Source organism: Pteropus medius, unplaced genomic scaffold (genome assembly GCF_902729225.1).
Source record: "Pteropus medius unplaced genomic scaffold, Ma_sr-lr_union100, whole genome shotgun sequence".
NCBI classification, from domain to species: Eukaryota; Metazoa; Chordata; class Mammalia; order Chiroptera; family Pteropodidae; genus Pteropus; species Pteropus medius.
In genome coordinates, this window is record NW_024354875.1 from 15,270,731 (window position 1) to 15,289,887 (window position 19,157).

At 39.7% G+C, this 19,157-nt stretch overlaps 1 protein-coding gene across 2 annotated transcripts in view; it reads left to right on the forward strand.

Annotated features, from left to right (window-relative positions):
• Window positions 1-4,175: 4,175 nt before the first annotated feature.
• The window catches only part of LYPD6B (LY6/PLAUR domain containing 6B), a 71,856-nt gene continuing 56,874 nt past the window's right edge, over window positions 4,176-19,157 (forward strand). Inside the window, exon 1 of one of the 2 annotated variants that reach the window (XM_039855347.1) lies at window positions 4,176-4,246. The gene's annotated coding sequence lies outside the window, so the exon portion shown is untranslated. Of the gene's footprint in view, window positions 4,247-12,569; window positions 12,585-19,157 lie in introns of those variants that run through there. The other variant, XM_039855346.1, reaches the window with a different exon arrangement.

Below are 19,157 nucleotides of genomic sequence, written 5' to 3' on the forward strand. Positions count from 1 at the left end.
TTCAGTGACTTCTCATTTGCACGTAAGGGATCCTCTGGAGCTTTAAGAGCACATCTAGCATTATCTGTATATACAAAAATAAGTCTTATACATATGTAACCATTATATTTCAAAAATATGTAACCATTTTGGGAATATGAACTCAACAAGACCTGGGAATTTTTATATAATTTGTATGATGTAACTCAAGCAGCTAAAACCAAGCTCATCATAACAGACACTCAATAAATATTTGTATATGCAAGAATGAAATAATCATCATAGTTCTTTCAATATGCCATGCTTTATTTAATCAACTTTCTATTAATTGACAATTTAGATTGTTTCTACTTTTTTCTTTCATAAATAATACAGGTTATGATACAGGTAAGATGTTATACATATGTCTTTGCACTTTATAAAAGAATATTCTATTATTTAATTATAATAGATTCCTGGAAGTGGAATTGCTGGGTCAAAGGAATACATATTTTAGATTTTTATGCAGCTTTTCTGTGGGCACTTTGGCACATATATCAATGACAGTATCTCTAGTAGCAGGTAAGATTATCTTTTTCATATCAACCTGGCTGACATAGGACTTATCAGACTTTTTGTACTTTTAAAGTATCATTAAATTACAAAATTTGTAAAATTTATTGCTTTCTTTAGCTTCTAGTTATTCTGCTTAGAAGCTAGGACAATATAGTAAGCCTTCTTTCCTGGGTTAAGAGAGTATGTATAATATTATTTAATGAAATTAGGTTTTTTTTAAACCCAAATTATATTCTCTTTGCTACTCTCTGCACTCCTTTCTCTTGCCATTGGTAACTATGTGCCTAGAGAGGAAAATATGTCTAGAATTGTACATCATTAGCAAGTAGAATCTGACTATTTGCTTGGAAACCATGGATGTGTTTCTAAACCACATTTAATTGCTGTGAGAATGATCTACAATGGGAACCCGTGGTCTCTTGTTCCAGGCCCAGCAACCAGTGTGAATGAATGAGACTGCATAGTGTGTTCATGTTGGCTGTTAAGGATGCGGAGAAGAAGCTACTGACCTTGATCTTTGCCCCATAAACAGGCATGGATGGGAAAATCAACAGATCTTTCCGCCTAGTCCATATCATAAAGAGCACTGCCTATTGCTGGCCTTTTGTGTGGATTTTCAGCAGAGGATTCTAAAAACTCACAGAAGCAAGTGTTAAACATTCTCTAAAACAATATTACAAGCAATATTGTATCTTCTGAAGTAGTATTCTTTCTTATTCACACAGGAACACTGTGTAAACCAGTATATTCCTCTTTTTGGTTTGGTTACCAGGAAGTTCAGAACCAAGTGTAAATCTTAGCTCATTCATTCTCGTATTTAGTAAACATACATGGAGCCCCTATCATATGTGAAGCACTGTGAAAAGCATGGTGATTCTGAGCTCCAGGACACTGTGTCAGCCTTCCAGCAAAGTAGCTGGAGTTCCAACTCGAGAAGGAATGGTTTCTGGCCTCCCTGAACCTCTTGCTCACTTTGGATGCTTGCCCCAGAAAAGGAGAGCCCAGCCTTTCCCATGGAACATTACCCGTCACCACTTAACTTATTTGCACTAGAAAGGAGGCAGCTCATTTTCCTCTCAGGTGTAGACAAAGGCTTCTGTTGTCCCAGGGTGAAGGGCCTTTGGTGACTTGATTAGCAGACAGCCTGGCCTGCCCTGATTTTCAGATGGAGACCATCAGATATAATCCCCTGCCTCATTAGGTTGACACTGTTCCTGCCCTCTCTTGTAATAATGTCATTGGAGCACTTAATAATCTTAGGTAAATGCCGTACGTATACTCTGCAGAGGTAACCGAGGATCAGCGGCGACAGATGCTCGAACAAGCAATTGTTTTCTCATTGCCTCCTCTGCTTAAAATACAAGAAGCAAAGAGGTATAATAATTGTGCAGGTTTAAATATTAGAGGAGCAGAACTTACAGCAATTTAGATATTTTCATCTCTGATTTGAACTTGCAGTTTTTAAAGATCAAAGGGACAATGAAATAAATTTGATGATTGCAGTGGATTTACAGAAGAGAGCTCACTTATTCTGGAGAAGAGAAGGTAGAGAGAGGCCCATAAAAATTTGAAGATATGTAAGATGGACAGTATTTATGAATTTTTCTCCCTTTCCAGTGGAAGCAGGCGAAATATGCCATATTGATTGCAGGAGAAATTAGGTTAGACTACAAGAAGAACTTTCTGACTAGATACTGAAAAAGCTAATGGGTGAGAATGGAGTAGGCTCTTACATGTACAATGTGTGCAGAAATATACATTAATCTTTTAATAGTGAGAGGTTATTTTCTTTACCAGAATTGGATTTCAGAAGCTGTTTATTGGGCTGATATGAGGCGATGTGCTAATTCACACAAATATATAACCTGCCCTCAAGGAACCATGTGGATGTGGCAGGAATCGGGTGGTTTTATAGTTAGTGGATTATGGGGCTCCCGGGGGTCGGGGGGCGGAGTAAAGACCGTGGAGCATTTGGCTCGGTGCCATAGAGCTAACACCGTCTTCTCTTTTTGAGTCAGAGCTAGGGTGATGGGTGAGCTTGTGACTCAGAGCTTAACAGGTTGTAGGGCTCCCTTAAAGAACCCAAGCTGGGGTGTCTTCAGAGCAGAACTGTCTGGGGGCGGCCTGGTGGAGAGATTTCTCTCTACCCTCTGTGATTTCTCTGATGTATGTTAGCAGCATTCTCTGATAAGTGAGGCCCCAAGAAAGTAAGTGGGAGAAGTCTAATAGAAAGCTGCATTTGTTAGGGATCAGGAGTGTCTCTCCAAGGGATGGGCAGCTGAATCCTTGACCCTCAGAGACTTAAGTAGATTCGGCTACACCTGCTGGGCCTTGAGGGCCAAGGTCTCTACCACACGCTTACATTCAATTAGCTTCTGTAAGCTCATCTTGCTTTTAGAGCACTTGTGTAAGCACTGGATTTTTATTCTTCATATTGTCTGAAAATAAGGTTTTCCCTAACTTTTAGATTGGCTGACCAAGAAATTAAATGCTGATTCTGCACATATAACATGTTAGCCTGGTGAATTTCAAGAAATCCAGCATCATGGTGTGCAAATTTTTTCTCCATTCTTGAGCCTGCTTTCTCCAGAGAGCTTTTCTCCATTCACAGAAATAAACTTATGTTAGAAAGGGTTTGGACAAGACATAAAGAGAACTATGCTATAGATGTCTCATCTATAAATTTTATTTATGTGACATTATTTAGTGCCTGCTGTGAGCTACTAGGTACTGGTGGGGCTTACCTTCTAGTGTGGGAAGCAAACAAATAAGCAAGAAAAATCATGTCAGGTAGTGGTAGGTAATAGAAAAAAAATAAACCAGGGTAAGGAGATAGAGAGACACTGGGAGGGTAATAATGTTTTAGATAAGCTGATCAGGGGAGGCCTTTCTGAATAAGTGACATTTGGGCAGATATCCGAGTGAATCCAGGGAAGAAGCCATGTGATGGGGGATGTAGAGGAAGGATACTGGAGTGGTGGGGGTAGGAGCATTCTAGGAAACAATAATAGCACACGCAAAGGCCTTGAGGCGGGGCTAGAATGTGCTTAGTGTGTCCTTTGGGAACAGGGAATAGGGCGGGGAGAGGGATCAGAGAGGTAACCAAAATTCATCAAGTTGGTTTGCCATGAAAGGAAGCAGTCTTCCTTTTGTTTTGTTCTGCCTGCAGTTTTTGACCGATCACCTTTGCATGTACCAGTCAGGTAATGAACCTCTTGAAAATCTTGTTGAGCATGTTTGCTGGTTTAATTGCACAGACATGTTAGCCCTGACAGTTCATCAATAAAGGATTTTAAAGGGAATGTGCAACGGATTTGGAATTTCTGCAGTTAGTTAGGCTTATCACTGGAGACTTTATTTTATTTAGATGCTGCATTTAAAATGAATAAATAAAATGATTTTTATTATAGAGGCTTGTTGCTTATTTATTATTTAAATAGTAATACATGAACATGGTAAAAATACAGATATTTACAAAAAGATATTTACCGAAAGCAAGTCTTCCCCATCTCCCAGTTCTTCTTCCCAGACGCAACTGCTGTTAGCAAATTCTTGGGTATGTATGTTTCTGGAATGTACATACTTCTCTTCAATAAAAAAAATAAAGATTGTGACTATGCACATTGCTTCATATCTTGCAGGTCTTCATTTGATCTTAGCCAAAAGGCCGAGAAGCGATGTATCTTGCAGATCTTCAAGCTCTTCCATATCAGTAAATATAATGTTGCCTCATTCTTGTTAATATTCAGTTATCTGAGAAGGCCACATTTTAGTCATTCTTACCTTGGTAAACTTTAAGATTTTTGAATCTTTTGCTCTAACGATCAATACTGTGATGAAAATTCTTGTCTCCTTTTTTACACATTCATACACGTATCTATAGGGAAAGTTCCTAGCAATGAATTTTTCATTGGTGGACAAAGGGGAAATATGTATTTTAAATTTTGATAGATATTATCAAATTATATCAATTTACACCCCCACTATGCCCGAGAGTCCTTGTTTTCTCACATCTTAACCAGTATTTTGTGTGACCTTTGTTTGCACAACAAATATATTTGCAGTGTAAGTGAAAAAATTCTGTTTGTCATTGTTTTATTTGAACTTCCCTTAGAGTGAAGTTGGATTCACAGATAAACAATATTGTATTTTGGTTGAAGAATGCTGTTTGTATGACTGTGATTCTCTGAAACTTGTTGAGACTTCTTGAAACCTAGTATATCGATAATTTTATAAATGCTCTTGTGTGCTTAAAAAAAGAATGTGAATTCTGTGCTTTGGGAGTAGGGCGTTACACATATTTTTAGATTAGTCTTGCTGGTCAGGTTGTTCACATTATCTGTAGTCCTACTGGTTTGTATCTGCGTCTTTTCTCAGACCACTTCTTTCAGAAGAGAACATCTGTCACTCCGTGAGTTTTTCCATTTGTCCTTATCGTTGTCAGCTTTCATTTGACATTTTGTAGACTGTGTTGTTTAGAAATATTCTAGTTATTTCTCTTGGTGCATTGTAAGCATGGGTGGTTCTTTTTAATATTGCCACACCAGCTTTTTCTTTTTTCAAGTGGTATTTGGTTTATCTTTTTCATTTTCTTTATTCTTTATATATATAATCATTTTATTCTATTCTAGAAATTTTATTTGGAAACTATGTCACTAAAATCAGAATTGTAAACCCATTCAACATTTTTTATTCCAATAAATGAGTTTAATATGTCTATAGTTTTTGAATTATTGCTATATTTGAATTTATTTCCACCACGTTATTTTGTAATTTCATATTTGTTAAGTAAAATGTTTTTTTCTATTAAAAAAAATTCCTTCCTTCTGTTGGATTAATCAGTTTTTTTCTTTTTCTTCTTTTTTCCCTCTCCCTAATTGAAAGCTGATTTTGTTTTCTAGTACTGCCGTAGTAAAGTACGATCAACTGTGTGGCTCAAGACGATAGAAATTTATAGCCTCATTGTTCTGGAGTCTAAAATTGAGGTGTTGGCAGGACAAAGCTTTCTCTGAAATCTGTAGGGGAATCCTAACTTGCGTCTGAGCTTCTGGTGGTTTGCTGGCAAGCTTTGGCCTTCCTTGGTTTGGAGCTGCATCACTCCAATCCCCGCCTTTGTGGTCACGTGATGGTCTCCCATGGGTTTCTGTGTGTCTGCTCTTAGCTTTATTATCTTCTTCCTTTTGCTTGCTTTCCATTTATATTCTTCTTTTTCTAAAATCTTGAGGTAGGAGCTTAGATTATTGATTTGAGATTTCTTCCTTTCTAATGTTTGCATTTAGTGCTATAAATTTCACTCAGCACTGCTTTATCTGTGTTCTACATATATGGTATATTGTATTTTCATTTTCATTTAGTTAAACATATTTTAAAATTTTCTTTAAAACTTTGTCTTTGATCCATAGGTTATTTAGATATGTATTGTTTAGTTTCCAAGTGTTTGGAAAATTTCCTGTTATCTTTATGTTACTGATTTCTAGTTTGATTTGTTGTGGTTGGAGAATGTATTCTGACTGATGCAAATTCTTATAAATTTGTAGAGGTTTGTTATATAGCCCATGGTATGGTCTCTCTTGGTCTTCACTTCATGGGCAATCAAAAAGAATTTGTATTCTGCTGTTTTGGGGTGGAGCGTTCTATAAATGCCTATTAGAATCTATTGATTGATGGTATTGTTCTTTTATATTCTTCTGTATTTTTGCTGATATTCTGTCTAGTTCTATAAATTGTTGAGAGAGAAGGTCCACACATTTTTAAAAGTTCTTTGTCCCCAGAATGCATCCTTCTACTCTGAGGCCTAAAATAGTCTCCAAACTCATAAGGAGCATTTCTTATTTACCGTGTAGTAGATCATGGTGGTTACATAACTTCACTGTTCCCTCCGTACATTCTTAACTCTTAAAAGCAGACTATACACATTCCAGCTAGAGATAAGCAGAGTGAATTAGTAGTTGCTGGAGAGAAAATAGTAATGATTTGAAATTTTCCCCACTTGTACTGTAATAGTTAATTGATTCCCTAATAACAAGTCTTGGTCTGCTCCAGTTCCTTTTATAGACTCATCCTATATTCTCAACTCTGCTATGTGTTAAAACCTCCTGGGAATCTTTTTTTTTTAATACTGGTTTTTTGGCTCCCACCCAAAATGAATTAAATTAGAATCTCCATTGGTGTGGCTCTGAGCATTGGTCTTTGTTAAGAGCTCCCCAAGTGAGTTCATTGCCTGGCCAGGGCTCTGCCCAGATAATCTCCGCAAATGTTTATTAAGCACCTGCAGTCTGCAGATCCTATATGACATCTGGGGAGGCATAGTGAGAAACGTCTTTGTGTTTTCTAGGAATGTGGTCCCATAGTATTTACTGAGGGTCTTTTTACTAGGCTCAGTTAATATTTCTTTAATTGGTTGATTGAATCACAGATCACTGATAAGCTGCCTGGGATGAGTAAAAAAAGTTAGGAGTGAAGGGAGTTGGAGGGTGGCAGCCCAATATTTACTTAGGGAAATAAGAGTTACTGCATCCTTAAAACTCAACTCTTATTTTTGTCAATTTTATGTTTGTTATGTACTGCGATTACCAATCCTTACTACCTACAGACACTTCTGATTTCCTGCATTCTTTTGAACTAAAATTTTTAAAAATTTACCTTTTCCTTCTCCATCTGATTATAAGCTACGTATCTTAATAAAATTCTTTAGGGACTACCCCTATTTTTAAAAATTAATAAACTTTTTACTTTAGTTCTAGATGTTTAGAAAAATTGCAGAGATAGATAGTGGATTCCCATATACCCTATACTCAGTTTCCACTATTAACATCTTACATCAATATGGCACATATGTCACCATTAGCCAGTGATATATCGGTATTAACTGAACTCTGTATTTATTCAGATTTTCTTAGTTTTTGTCTATTGTTTTTTATCTGTCCCAGGATCCTACCTAGGATACCATATTACATTTATGGACTACCCCTTTTTAAAAAATTATAAATGCACTTATTTTCCAGCAATTGATAGCTCTTTCCTGTACAAGACAAGAAGATTAACACACTTTAATTCTCATTTTTTTTTTCCTACACCAACTTCTTGGCTACTGGTATGTAAATTTTGATTCCAACTTACTCTGAGAAATATAAATGCCAAGAACATTCAATGGGCAAGAACATTCAATGGGAAATGGCTATTCTCTTGCTCTTCCTGTGCTGAGGACATGAAAGAAAACCACATCTATACTAGCAAGTTTTGGCTATATCATTTAATAATTTTAGAAATATATCTTCTGAAGTTGCAAATGATGTTTTCTTAAGTCACCTCATTTTTACTCCAAAAGAATAGCAAGGAAAATCAACTGTGAATGACAAAAACTTGCTTCAATCTCAGTAGTTTCTAAACCCAGATACCTCCATTCAATTGTCTGTCTTTGGAGGAGCATAAAGAAAGAATCATCACAAGATGCAGTAAATAACACCCACAGAGTTTAATTGTTTTTTTCAATTGCAATTATAACTAATTAAATACTAAGATGTGAACAGCTGCACGAGAATATTTAACAGATTTCTTGGAGCCATCCCCACTCTTGATAGGACTTTTAAAAGGGTAGCTTATGAAAATCTATGCTGAATGGTTCTAAGAAAGTGAAAAACCAACCAGAAAATTGGCAAGAAATGAGTTCTCTAGATTTTCTGTCTAAGCTTCTTATTGTAGGTCGCCTCAGCTGGTGGACAACCACAATACATGGCATAACTTGATGCTTAAGGGTAGTCAGTGGACATCACAAGATGAGTTGAGATCAGTTCAGAATGGGGGATGAGGGAAGTCTTTTTGGAGATGTCACCTGAGCTCAGTCCCGGAAGATGAGCAGGATTCATTTATGCATATATTAAGCTTTGACTGTGTACCCAGCTCTGTGTTAGAATTGGGACTTGAGCTCACAGTACAGTGAGGGAAATGGACTGATCAGTGGTTGCAATCCAGTGCAAGGGATGGCAAACTATGGCCTCTGGTTCAAATCCAGAAAACCATCTGTTTTTATATGGCTCATGAGCTGAGAATGATTTTTACAAAGCAAGGAGGGATGGGTATGGGGTCTCCCACCAATGCTTTTTGTGTCATTTCAAGCCATATTTGGGGCCCCTATCTGGCCCTTTAGATAAAGATATAGTATTTTATGGGTTCAAGTGGCAGCATACTCATGGAGAACACAGGAGGGACACAGAGGAGAAACAGTTAAATCTGCCCAGGAAGATCAGAGAAATCACCCCCAGAAGGGGAAATACTACATGAACAAACATCTAGTTCCTTTCCCACTTGATATAAAACATGGCGTCCATTGCTCTGTTTGTGCAGTCAGTCCCTAACCCATTGATTGTGTTCCTCTTTGTGACTGTTTCTCTAAAGTCAGGTTTCTTAATGTGAAATCAATGGATAGGGCTTCAGAGTTCTGAGAACACCTAAACTAAGAGCAAACTGATACACATTTTTCTGTGAGGGTTCAGGGCTTTCATTGGATTCTTTAAGAGGTCCATCATTCAGCACTTTTGAGAAACACAGTTTTAAAGCGAATATCTCAAAACTAAAATTAGTACTGCTGGTGGTGGGGTCTGAACAACACAGAATTAAGTAGAAGGACTGTGAATTCCCTTCTGTTAGTCCAGGCCAAGATATTCCAATGGCTTCATTTACTCATTTGACATTTAGTGAGAAGCTCCTCTCAAAGTATTATTTGGGCTGTAGGTGCAGTTTCTTGCTTCAGGTGATAGCACAAGATGTCAACCTGGATGCTCAAGACAGTGGGGTCTGAGAGAAGGGTTATTTGGAAGGTGCAAGCCCAGGACGGTGAGGGCGAGGAAGAAAAGTGGGACAAGGGAAGATATGCTGCTTTACTGTCCTGGCCGATGCCTTTCTCAAGCTGTGAGGAACCACATCTGTCTCAGCAGCTTTTTCACTTGGCTCAGTACTTCTCCAGGAGCCAAGGAGAGGCCACATCTTGAAACGGTTCCTAGGAGAGAGGAAAGGAGGCTGGATTTATCTGCTGGCCTCACTCCCATCTCCTTTTTACCTTGGTAAAACTATATATCATGAGGTGCCAAATTCTACCTCACTTCAAGATGGCATCTTCCACCCCTAAGGAACTGCTCAGGAAGCTAGGCCCGTGCTTCAGACAGAGGACCTGCTTGGCGGAGGAGACATGTGACTGAAGGTGAAAATGAGAGAGAACAGAGTGAGGAAAAACATGGACCTCCTGAGATTGTGTGTTCATTTTTTTCATCTATGCATCCACCTGATATTTATTAAGCCTCTAGTCCAGGGGTCCCCAAACCCCAGGTCATGGATTGGTACCAGTCTGTAGCCTGTTAAGAACCAGGCCTCACAGCAAGAGGTGAGCGGGGGGCAAGCGAGCAAAGCTTCATCTGTATTTGGAGCCTCTCCCCAGCACTGGCATCACTGCCTCAGCTCCAACTCAGATCATCATGCATTAGATTCTCATAGGAGCACCAGTCTCTGGTACCAAAAAGGTTGGGGACTGCTGCTCTAGTCTGTGCCGAAGGTAATAGTGTGTTTGAACAAATACAGACATGGTCTCTTCTCTCACACTGCATAAAAGCCAGTATGGGAGATATATATTAACCACATAATCATACTAGCAAACATACAGTTGCAACTATGTTCAGCACTCCTAGGAGAACGAAAAGTAGACTGCTCTGAGAGCCTTTATTAGGTGGCGTTAAACTAGTGAGACAGATTAGAGAAGGCTTTAGAGGCAAAGTGGCTCCACGAACTGAAATAGAAAGGACAGTGAAGAAGTAAGCGCAAGAGGAAGAGATGGGAGGGCTTTCTGCTTGGAGACACCATGTCCAAAGGCTCTATGGTAGGTATGGCCAGTATGAATGCCAGGAAAAAAACCCATGTGACCTGAACAGATAGAGCTTGTGGGAGGGGAGGTGAGGATATGGGGCCAGGCCATGCCAGACAGTTAAAGGAGTTTCACCTTTCTTTGAGGTGCAATAGAAAATTGTAGGGGGGCAGGGGGCGGAATTTAAGTAAAGAAGTGTTATAATATTGTTAGAGGTATTTTGGAAGGCCCAGGACCTCCAAATATTGAAGATGCTCTCAGCTTCAGACTGTCATGCCAGAACTATGGTTGTAGGAGCCATTCCTGGGAAACCCCGAATATTCATAACTCCAAGGGTATGTGAAGGAAAAGCAACTCCAGGAAAATGCCTGAAGTAGCAACAATAAGCATTAGAGACTTTTGGGCTGGTAGTCATGGGAGACTCGCCCCCTGCTGGCCCTAGGAACATTTTTCAAATGCTGCAGATCTTTTTCTAGACTATTAGCTCTTAAGATTTCCTAGCAAATTTGTCAGGTAGGGCAAGAAACTCAGGGTGCCCACATGGAAAGTTCTAGAACTGAATCTAGACTACAAGCCTCCTTCTGAGGTCCCATCCCACAAATGTGAAGGGCTCCTCCCACACAGTCCTAGGCCAGGGTCTCTACACCAGAGGATGCCAATCGCAAGTTCTCAGTGTTTCTGGTGATAACTGACTCAAATTTTCTTTGAGACTTACTGTGCCCAAAGTAGCAACACCTACTTTGCTTTCAAGAGCTTTGGAGATAGTTGTGTGACCAAAAACTGCATGTTTAAAATGAAACACATCACAAAGGAGAAACTCCACAGTGAAGCAGTTCAAGAAAGAACTTTTATCAGTCCAACTACTAAGTTACCTTCGGCTTGTTTGATAAACGGAGTAACCCAGCTCATTAACCCAGAAAGTATCTCTGAAAGGCAGGCTTTCCTGTCTCTTGAAAACCTGAGAGGAGTTTAAATTTATTCTCATTTGGCAGGAATTTATTTATGTATTGTGATTACCTCCAGTCAGGGCAAATTGTTAGATGATTTAGTATGACTGCAAGAAGCCTTTGGATTGGGCAGAGCAGGCTTGGCTGATTATAAATTTATGCATAGAACCAGTGTGTGTGTGTGTGTGTGTGTGTGTGTTTATTTTTTTCTAATCAAGGCAGAGATGGTAGTAGTCATGTGTTCAGAACTATGAATAGTTTTGCTGCTTCTTTTCTTCAGGATGTTTCGAGATGGCTCCAAGAGCAGACCTTTCTTGACCCACTGTTCCATGCACAAGAAATGATAGGGAATACCATTTGCAAGATTTCAATTCCACACATTCTTTGGGTGCTCTGCATTTTTCCTTTCTGAACTGGGCAGCTGAGTATGAGAAGTTGATTTAACATGTCAAATCATGGCTATTTCTTCTAAAAGCTTTCACGGGCACTCTTGCTTTGTAATTCTAAAGTGTATTACATCTTCCCAGGACAGAGAAATGCAAGACTTCACAGTTAGATTTGGACAAATTGAAGGATTTAGAAAAGAGTCATAAAGGTGATTAAGGGCTGGAGGGAGTGACTGAAAAGAGATTAAAGGAGTAAATTGCGGATCTTGGCCAAATTACAGATGTGGGAGGAGCAGAAGGCAAAACACTTAGAGGATGATAAAATGCTGGGAAAGGAAGAGGGGCTGTTTCAAGGCTCTTAAGCCATTGTGTGGATTCAGTAAAAGCTCTGAACCCTCTCCTCAGAATGTCCCAGCTCACACACTCTTGGCTCATCTATTTCTTGCTCTTGCTCCAGACATATGATTACTGTATGAGTCTGGAATTGCCAGATCTTTTGATTTTTTTCAAGACAAGTTAAAAACAGAGATTTTTGTGTAATTTTTAAAATTAAACTGTGCTGGACAAATTAACTCTCTGGGCTGTAGTAGACCCTAGATTGCCACAAAATCTTCATCTTATTGCCTCTCTTAGTTCTTTATCTGTTTGTTTGGTTTGGTTCCACATTTTTTTTTATGTGAGAAACTTTCCTCAAATGTCTGACCCTTGGTGTACTTGACGCAGATTCAGTGAAAATAGGTGGGGCTTGCCTGTGCAGGATGGATGATGGGTGTTTCTCTGGGACACTTAGTTTTTCTAGAGAATTGTCTACTTCCCCAGGGGAGGGAGGAGTGAGGCGGGTGTGAAGGAGGATAGAGGATGGAAAAGGTATGTGGTTCTATAGCTGGATGCTGCTGTTAGGGATAGGCCAGTTCAGTGTGCAGATTATCGCTAGTCTGCCAGTATTTAGTTTTACAATTTATCCTAGTGCTTGATGCCTCTGAATCCAGAGAATCCTCTTGTTAAATTTTTCCACAAAATGAAGGCCCTAGTCTTTTGCAGAGTTAGATGCTTTGCTATGCAGGGCTGGGGAGAGGCTCTGGGTCTAAATTGCCCTGTTTGCTTTAAAATAATCTTTTTGTTGTCAAGATCCACCCCTGACCTCTTGCTGCCTGGTGCCTTCAGGTGCTTAGCCCCTCAGGGCTGCTACAGAACAGGTCAGCTTGCTTCTTGGGATCCAACTCTGCAAGCTGTTGGTAGGGCAAAGAGCATCATAAGCCAAGTTACCATTTGTCCTGCTTTCTATTTTCCAAAACCTCTCTTCTGTAGTTATCTCCTGCTAGTTCTCTTCATCATAGTAAAGAAAAATTTTATAGTTTTAACTATTTTTTAGTTTTAACAGTCTTTTTAGCGGAGATTTGGGAAGGGAAGGACAGAGAAATGTATTATTGGTCTGTCATTTTTAACAGGACATCTTCCTATTTCTTAATCCAATTTTCTCTTATTTCTTCAGAAATAATTTTCTCTTATTTCTTAATTCATCTATTTTTCTTTTCTCATCTTTTCCCAGTCTCTCTACTACTAGTTCCTTTCTCACATTGTACATATTCGAATCTTATGTTCTAAACCCTAAAATAATTATTCTTCAACTATTCTTTTCAACTTTAAGTTTTAACACTACAGAGTAGCTTTGTGTTGCTGCTTCTGGTATTTTTAACCCCTGTCACGCTTTTACTTCTCCCCCACAATTGCTGGTACTCCTAGAAAGGTCACGGATTCTCCAGTTTAATGATCCTTCTCAGTCCTCCTCTTCATTCTTACTGGTCACTGTGGACTCCTGACCCTCGATCCTTCTGGTGGCTTCGTGATCCCAGCAGCCCTTCTTCTACTTCTGGCCACTCCTCAGTCTCCTGAGCTTGCCCTTCATCTGCATATATCTAACCCCCTACATATATCCAACCCCCAAGGACCGGCCCATAGCCCTCTTCTCTTCTGAAACAAACACCTGTTTCCATGTGCATGGCTGTTCCCTTTATGTATGGAATCCTGTATCTGCATCATGAACTGTGACCTTCTACCTTGATCTAGTCCAGCATGTATAAATGCCTGTTGGAGATACGCAAAGGTCCTGATGAAACCGCAAATTTACACACCTAAAACCAAATCAGTTCTATTTCTCAGAGCCTATTCTTCCTCTTGTGTTTTTGTTAATGGTGTCACTGTCCTCCAGTTCACTCAAGTTAACATCTTTAGGGCCATTTCTTAGCCACTACTTTTTCTCACTCCAGAATCTATGTAGCTACAAAGCCCTATTGCTTTTGTCCTTAGAAGGACAGAATCTGTTGCCCATCTTTTATTGTCCTTACCACTGTCCTCGTTAGGACTGCATCACCTCTTGCTTGAGTTATCGTTAAAAAAAAAGTTTTTACTGCTTGCTCTTCCTACCTCTACTTTATCTTCTCTCCAGTCCATCTTCTACACCTGTGACTCCCAAATGCCTATCTAGTGATATCAAAATGGACTAGGATTTTTAAAAACGCAGATTTCTAGGCAACTCCATATACTGATTGTGATTAATTAAATCTGGGTGGATATAGGAATCTGAGTTTTTAAAGATGCTTCACAGTGAGTAAAGCAAATTTAGAACAATATTTACTAAGTGTATCATTTATATGATTTTAACACAAAAAAAGTCATGCTATGTAGTTTTGGATCTATACATATACCTATATGTTCCTTTTTCTGTATAAACATAAATTGGAAGGTTACTCATCAAAAGGAAGTGTTTATTTCTGAGGAAGAGAACAAAGGAGAGGTCAAGGACAGGTATGGTTTATGTCTCTCAAAAAATCCAAAGCCAAAATGGTAGAATATCAACATGATTTTATTATGAATGGAGAACTCGTTACTTGTACTTTTCTCTCCATATTTAGCAAGTTTGACTCTCTCCAGATTCTGATTCATATCCAGGTTTAGGTTCTGTGATACCATAGAAGTAATCATCTGAAAATGCAGATGTGACTGCATCACACCTGTTTGAAAGCCTTCCATGACTCCCATCTCCTACAGAGTCATTTTCGAATTCCTTGGCATGGCATTTGAGATTCTGACCTACCATTTTAGCCTTGCCTTCCATTACTTGCCATTCACTCAGTCAGTGGGCTGGAAAACTCTGCTCTTTGTGAAACATGAAAAATGCCATTTGCTTTCACTTGGCTCTGTGTCTTTTGCAGATGCTCTCTCCTCTGTATTTAATTCTCTTTCCGGACTCCCCACCTTTTGCTCATTAAAATATTGTTTATCCCTCAAGATCTAAAGTTATACTTCCTCTAGGAAACTTTCAGCCTTTTCAAAAACTTCCTTTTCTGTGCTTCCCACAAAATTCCACTTACATTTCTCTTGAGATACTTAGAGTATTATGGTATGGGTCATTGTCATTCACCTTTGTGCTTATTTTATCTTCCCCTGACCTCAAATGTAAGTTGCGTGCAGGCAAGGACTGTATTATTCATTTACTCACTGTATCTTTTATTGAATCAGCTATTTTAGAGCACATGTTATATGCAAGGTACTGTGTTAGATTATGGGAGACAGGTACATGATTTAAGCAGAGTTCTGTCATAAGGTTGATGACAAGTGCTCTTTAAGGAGAGGAGAGAAAAAGAATACCTTACCTGTCTGGCAGGCTGTTAAATTTTAAAAGAAGGAAGAATTCAATGTGGTTGATGAAACTGGACAAAGACTTGCAGATGAGTTGTCTTTTGAGCTGAGCTGTTCTTTGTGAGATAGTGACAAGGAGACATAGTCAAAATATAAACTTGTTGAATTAATGAATAAATCCCAGACAGAGGGATCTCAAAGTCTTAGAGGCATGTGAGGAGCTATTTAAGAATGGTTAGTAATTTATTTTGACTAACTCCTGCACCAAATGGAGGGAAGCAGTGGAAAATAAGGCTGGGAGAGAGGTCTGTGGACCCAAATATTAGACTATAAAATGATTGGATTTCATTTGCCACTGAAAGTTTGTGGACAGGCTTATGACACGATCGGGCTCTGTTTAAGGCAGCAACAGGTAGTATGGTCAGTAAAGGATACTGGGAGAGCAGGTAGAAAGAAGTCATGACTCGGTCCAAGACAGATGATCCAGCTGGGGCCAGGGTGTCATGCAGCATGCATTGAAGAGAGGGCATAAGTAGTTTTTGTGTGGTAAAACTGATCCACCTGTACTTCATTTACTGTGGATTAAGTATCTGATTGGAATTGGAGAGCAAGGGAGCGAGAGCCCTTGATGTTGAGTCAAAGAGTTGAGCCTGGGTCCTGACTAGGAAATGAGTCTATTAATATGAATGAGAGCATTGGGAAGAGAAGGTGTTTTTGTGGTAAAGATGATGTGTTCCAATTTTGGATATTGTAGTGAAATAGTATCTCCTAAACTAGATATATATAAGTCCTAACCCTCAGTACCTGTGTATGTGACCTGATTTGGAAACACGGTCTTTGCAGATGTTAAATTAAGGATCTCAGGATGAGCTCGTCTTGGATTTAGGATGATCCCTAGATCTGATGACCAGTGTCCTTATACAAGAAAGGAGAGGGTGATTTGACACAGAGACACAGGGGAAGGGCATGTAAAGACAAAGGCAGAGATTGGAGTTATGTAGCTACAAGCCAAAGAATGCCAAGGATTGCTAGCAGCCACCAGAAACAAGGCGGTGACAGGCGTGGAACAGATTCTTCCTCAGAGCCTCCGGAAGGCATCACCCCTGCTGACCCTTGATTTTGGATGTCTGGCCTTCAGAACTGTGAGAGAATGAACTTCTGTTGTTTTAATCCACTAAATTTGTGGTAGTTTGTTATGGCAGTTTTAGGAAACATGCAGATATGCTCAGATTTTAAAACGGAGGACGAGAATTTACCAACGTTTACACTACATCTGTAATGTTGTTGTTTTGCATGATTCACTGGACTCACCCACAATGGCCATTCATTTGAAGGACCCCATTGTAGATGTTAGCTTGGTGAGGGGGCGGGAGTGAGAGTGAGGAGGGAGTTGTGTTGTTGGTTAAATGAAGCAGATAGAGTGGATTTGCTTCCCTACAGGGAAAACTATTTCAAAGGCAAGAAGCAATCAGTAATTGAGCCTTCACTGAGTTTCTATTTTGTGTCCGACACTACGCTAGGCACCTAAAGAGAAGTAAGAATAAGATTCCACATGGACTCTTGAGATGCTTGCAACTCAATAATTGAAACAAATTAGCAAGGCTAATATGTAATCAATTGTTAAGTGGTATAAAGAAAATTGAATTAGATAAGGAACCTTATTTTAATTTTTTTATTAATTGGATACTTGAATTTTTTCATAATTCATCACTGAGTTTCAGTTTCTGTGACAAAGTCACTCAACGGGGTGTGTCCCTTGATTCCTTAAGTCAGATTACCCCTTGGCATGATATATGATGTGTGCTGATTTAACAGCAGAGCCCTGGAATTTATAGGCTGAGAAATTATCCTTTTTTTTTTTTAACGCTTTAGAAAAGATTCTTGTTACAGTCTCAGCGGCAGGGGGTGGAAGTGCAATCACCCTCCGGTAATGGGAACTGAATAAATTCAAGTACAGTGTTATCTAAATGGTTTGAGAAGTTCCCATTTGTCTGGCTAATTGCATCAGTCTCCTCTCTTTTTTTCTTCCATGGACTGGGACCTGATAGGCATGGCTATTAGCTTGAGTGTTAGTGGTCCCCTGCTGCTGGAATATGCCCTGGACCAGAACCCCCAGCCCATCACCGCAGGCTAGAGAGCACCCAGGGGCCTTGTTTGCTGGCTCCAAGACTGCTTGGGGGCATTATTTCTAATAATAGGAGATTTCACATTTGTTTCTAGATACTTCTAGGCAAAGCTGTGCCAAGATTGTGTTGGCTTTAGGGAGGTGGCCTGAGCAAGACTGAAGAGCTCAAGGAGACTAATGGAGCTGGGACACTAGGACAGGCTTGGTGACCCCTTGTGCTGCCACCGTCACTTGTGACTTACCTCCAACACTCAATCTTGTTATGGTCTCTCTCTGAATCCAGCATGGTCTCCTTTAAGTCATAGCCTCTGGAGCCAGACCTAAGGCCCACCTGTGCTATAGGCCAAACATTGTCTACGGAAAGTATGGAAATTAGACCACGGTGTTTGTGTCTCTCAGTACTAACGTCAGTCAGCTCTCATTACAGCTCTCGTACAAAAAGTACAAACTTTTCCAGTGAAGGAGAAAGTAATTACTTGTGACTCAAGTCTTGGAGCAACCAGGAATCCTTTTGTCCCCAATAAACTCTCATTCCAGACTCTTCTGTAATATGTGGGACACTTTGGCCCACAACTCTTCCTTTTCTTTTTAGGAAGAGAAGGAACTGAGGTTGGTTAAGGCATCTGAGCCAGCCCTGGGCATTGAGGCATGAAGAATGAGGACGCAGTTTCTGGGAATAGAATCCCAAAGATGCTGCTTGCAGGGTAACTTCTAGTTAGCACAGATCATTTGGGAAAGGCAGAGAAAGCTCCTATAATATGGAGGTCAGGGGACTTGGGGTGGTGGTTTCCTGTTTTGGAGTAAAGGTCTTCAGAGTATTTGTGAGGTATCCCCACTTGTCACTTTCTTTGGATTTAGAGATTGCCCTGGTTGGGGATAAGGAAATGAATGCCAGCAAGGCCCTTGGAGAAGGGTAGGAGACAGTATTCCTGCAACCTTTATAGACTCCTTCCTGGGAAATCGGGTATTCAGAGGACAAAAGAAAAAGGGAGAATATTAGTTATTTAGGGCTGCCATAACAAGTACCACAGACTTGGTGGCTTAAACAACAGAAATTTCTCTTCTCACAGTTCTGGAGGCTGGGAGTCTGAGCTCAAGATGTTGGCAGGGTTTTGGTGTTCTTCGTAGCTAAAGCTCAAGTGTCTTTGTTTCTTCTGAGGTGTATCTGCTTGGCATGCAGATGGCTGTTTTCTCCCTGGGTCTTCACACAGTGTTCTTTCTGTACATGTCTGTGTCCAAATTTTCTTTTAGAGGGTCAGCAGTCATATTGGATTAGAGCCCACCCTAAGGACCTCATTTTAATTTAATCACTTCTTTAAAGACCGTATTTCTAAATACAGTCACATTCTGGGTCACCGGGGATTAGGACTTTAACACATGAATTTTGAAATGAGGAGGACACAATTCAGCCCACAAGAGAAGGGAACTGGCATCCTACCAAGTTCAAGTTTAATTTTATAACTACTGATGAATCCTGATTGCCTTGTTGGGGTTCTTATTTTGAGAGTGGATCCAGGCCGTGGGAAATGTTTTCGAGGGTGTGTGTGCATCAGAAATGCTTGAATCAGTGTAACACAACTTGGAGGTTCATAATGATTGCCACAGATAAAATTTTAGTACTTAAGTTGTGCTTCTCATCCACTGCCAGAGTGTATGTCCGATTCTCTGAGAAGAGG